The sequence below is a fragment of the Marmota marmota genome, unplaced genomic scaffold (genome assembly GCF_001458135.2).
Source record: "Marmota marmota marmota unplaced genomic scaffold, marMar, whole genome shotgun sequence".
Classification (NCBI taxonomy): Eukaryota; Metazoa; Chordata; class Mammalia; order Rodentia; family Sciuridae; genus Marmota; species Marmota marmota.
In genome coordinates, this window is record NW_025999842.1 from 54,236,139 (window position 1) to 54,239,951 (window position 3,813).

The 3,813-nt window shown below is 34.3% G+C and overlaps 1 non-coding gene across 1 annotated transcript; it reads left to right on the top strand.

Moving 5' to 3' along the window:
• The first annotated feature begins 500 nt into the window (after positions 1-500).
• On the top strand, positions 501-607 carry LOC125616009. Its single transcript, XR_007346603.1, has one exon. It is a non-coding gene; the product is annotated as a U6 spliceosomal RNA (small nuclear RNA).
• Positions 608-3,813: the final 3,206 nt, after the last annotated feature.

Below are 3,813 nucleotides of genomic sequence, written 5' to 3' on the forward strand. Positions count from 1 at the left end.
TCTGTTTGAATTGCCAGATCTGGACGTGTATACAGTGACAACACAAGAAAAAAAAATGTTTCTTCTAATATTCTTTCATATGAAAACTTGAGATCTCCCCAATTCCCCCCTGCCAAAAAAAAAAAAAAAAAATCTTGGAACTACAGCAAGCAAAACTTGTTGATAAGGCCCTCAAATATTTTCAAAGAAAGGAAAAAAAAGATATAACTTCATCAAAACAAAATTTCATATTGGTTAATGAAAGCATCATTTCATATTCTAATTGCATATGTGTGTGTGTTGTGAAAGAGAAAATTGCTTAAGTACTTGCTGAAAAAATTATTCTCTGCACACATGGATGAGATGAATATGATTCTTGATAAATCAGCTATGAAATTTACAACTAGACTTCTAGTGATAACGTAGTCTTAACAGATTTATAGTTCTACAGGACATATAGAATTGAATTAATACTTATTAGGCAGACAGATGGTGTGAGGCCACTTCAGAGCACTAATGTTGTGCTTGCTTCAGCAGCACATGTACTAAAACTGGAACAATAAAGAGAAAATTAGCATGGCCCCTGCGCAAGGATGTCATGCAAATTTGTGAAACATTGCATATTAAAAAAAGAGCACTAACATTTCAAGTGATTAACATGTTCACTTTATGCAAAATATATAGGACATGATGACTTTTATAAAGTGTTTTTGTGTTGTTCATATTTAATCTAGCACATAATTGGTTAAGTAATTTAATAGAATTGGAAAACACATTATATGAAAAACAGATTCAGCTGGAAAATTGTAATAGAATTGCAAATTTGTTAAGAAGTAAACATAACCATAAAACATAGTAGGGTAATTAAAAGTATTCTTAGAAACTACTATTGATATTATTATTCAGAACCCATATTTCATCCGTTCTAAAGATTTTGGTGTTCTAAGGATTCTACCAATCCTCCTAAACTTGAAAATGAGAGTAATGATAATTAAACAATTTAAAGAAATTTTCACTTTTCTGTACGTCTTGTTCCAACATTGGAGCTATGGCTGCGATTGGTAGTGTCTGACCAAGCCCTCCTCCCTTTGCCATAGAAACAGAACTGTGGCTGGACTCTGGGAGACTGGGATAGATTGTCATACACAGGCAGATTTCTGCAACTCTGTCTTCAACAGAAGACGATGGAAGAAGGAATTTATGTGACTTGGGCTCTGAGGCGTGGATTTCTCTATGTGCCTAGGGCCCATTCAGGTCACACAGATGAGAATAACTCCCTGTGGGATGGCGAAGCAGTAACATGCAAGCAGCACATTCCTGGAATGAGCTCCTGGACCTCTGCACCAACCTACACCACTTGGGCCTTAGTTTAAGTTAGAAATCAGTGTAACCCACTGTCTTGTTGGGTCTTTGTTAGAGCAGCTAAGCATTTCCATTTCACTAACTTACATATACATGATATCATAGTGAAGGTCGGGCTTCTACAAGCAAAGTACTAAGTTATATGAGCTCAGGAATGGGAGCCACACTTTTCTGTTGCAAAAGCAATCTCATTTGATTCACATTTGGAAGATATTTCAGCAAAAGTTAGCACAAGAACTCCTATTGTTGACATTGTTAATGAACTGAATTTGGATTTATAGGGATAAAATAATATATACTGCAAGGTGTTAGATATATGTAAAAGTTACAAAATACATTTAAAATAATCACCACAGTCACTATGTATTTCATCAACATTTTGCAACACATGAAGAAAACAGTATTAAATAGTGGCATATAATTCAAGAGAATAATCATACTACAAGTCTCTACTTCAAAGTTTAATCATTTCCAAAAAATAAAAATGAAATATTATATGTAAAAATGTGGATGTGTAACCGATGTGATTCTGCAATCTGTATACGGGGTAAAAATGGGAGTTCATAACCCACTTGAATCTAAAGTATGTCAAGAGCTATGTAATGTTTTGAACAACCAATAAAAAAAGAAATATTATGGAAGGCATTTTGATAAATGATCCATTTGTTTTCCAAAATCCTGAAAAATCTATAGTTGAGTTAAAGTCAACTTCCAGGCTGGGGATGTAGCTCAGGGGTAGAGCATTTGCCTAGCATGCACCAGGCCCTGTGTTCAAGCCCCAACATCACCCACACATACACACTGATGCCGAAAGAAGAAAGCTAATAACTGCTACTTTCTTTGAATACATTGAAATGTGATTATAAATTTATCATCATTTTGGATTAAGATTAGAGAATTCTTATTGATGAATAGTTTATTGTCATTAATAATATCCACAAAAATTTAAATGTGTTAGCCAGAATTTTTAAGCAACAAAACTAAAAACATGGAAAAGAATAGGCATTAAATATAAATCGCCGTGAATATACATGTAACATTGTCCTCATACCCCAGCCTGGAATGATTTTAGGAATAGGCAAATGTGACTGCTATAATAGTAATCCTTATGATACATAGTAACTATTGCTTTATAAATAAAACTTTTATTTCAGTTTTTAACCTATATATGTACACATGTGTATACTGGATAGCAATACAAAGCATGTTTTCCGCTGTGAGTTGTAGGGAAAATGTTCGAAGGTGTTCACTTTCCTTTACAGTCAACTTTAGGAGTGGGATATTTATTCATGTGATTCCACCTGCTCTTTGTCCTCTGCAGCCGGGCTCTTGCCCCAGGAACCTAACCCATCTCTCAAATCCACTCCATCCTTCCTTGTGTCTACCTTTGTCCTTTCTGTGACCGTTCATGTGTTTGCTGACTTTGAATCTCATTTTTATACCACCTTTTAAAAAAGTAACATTTTTGTAATTATAAAAGTAAAACTTTTTAATGAAAAATAAACTTACCCATAGCTTCACTGGAGATCATCACTGTTAATATTTTTATGTATTTCAGCTTTATATAGATTATGTATTTTAAATTTGTGTGTATATCTATATCAAATATTTAAATATAAAATTGGGGTGGTTTAGTGTACAGAAGTACATAGCAATTCACAATTTGCTTATTACTGCATATAGTAGAAACTGTTTTTTATATCATTCAGTATCTCTCTGTCCCATTATCCTAAAGCTACATAGTATCCTGCTCAGTGGATACCTCACAAGTTATCTCTCCATTTCCCTGTTGATGGACATGCGGGTAGTTTTCATTTGTTTGTAATTAAAAGAAGCATTGAAATGCTTGTACAAAAATCTTCATTCATTTCAATAATCACTTCCTTAGGATGAATTCTCATACGAGGGAATAACTGGGCCAGCACCATCCAGAGTCCCTCCAGGAATGTGACTGACTACAGTCCCACCAGCACCCAAGACATGAGAGGACCTTATTGACAGCTCCTTACTAACAATGGCATGAAAAATAACAGTTTTAAAGCACCAATTAAAAATAAAGCAATAAGGGCTGGGGCTGTAGCTCAGTGGTAGAGAGCCTGCCTCATTCGTGTGAGGCACTGGGTTCAATCCTCAGCACCACATAAAAATAAATAAATAAAGATATTGGGTCCACTATAACTAAAAGAATATTTTTTAAAAGTTTTTTTTAAAAATAAAGCAATGAATAGAAGGAAGGATGAGTAGAGCAGAGGAAGGGAAGCTGGGAGAAGAAGAGGATGGCAAAGAGGAAGCACTGGGAACTGAGGTGGAACAAATTATATCCCATGCATGAATGATGATGCCAAAACGAACCCCATATTACACAGAACTATAATGTACTAATAAAATCATTTAAAAAATAAATCTAACTTTTTAATAGATTTGTAATATATTTTGATATATGATATAGTTGCGATGGATGTGTTTTTCTGA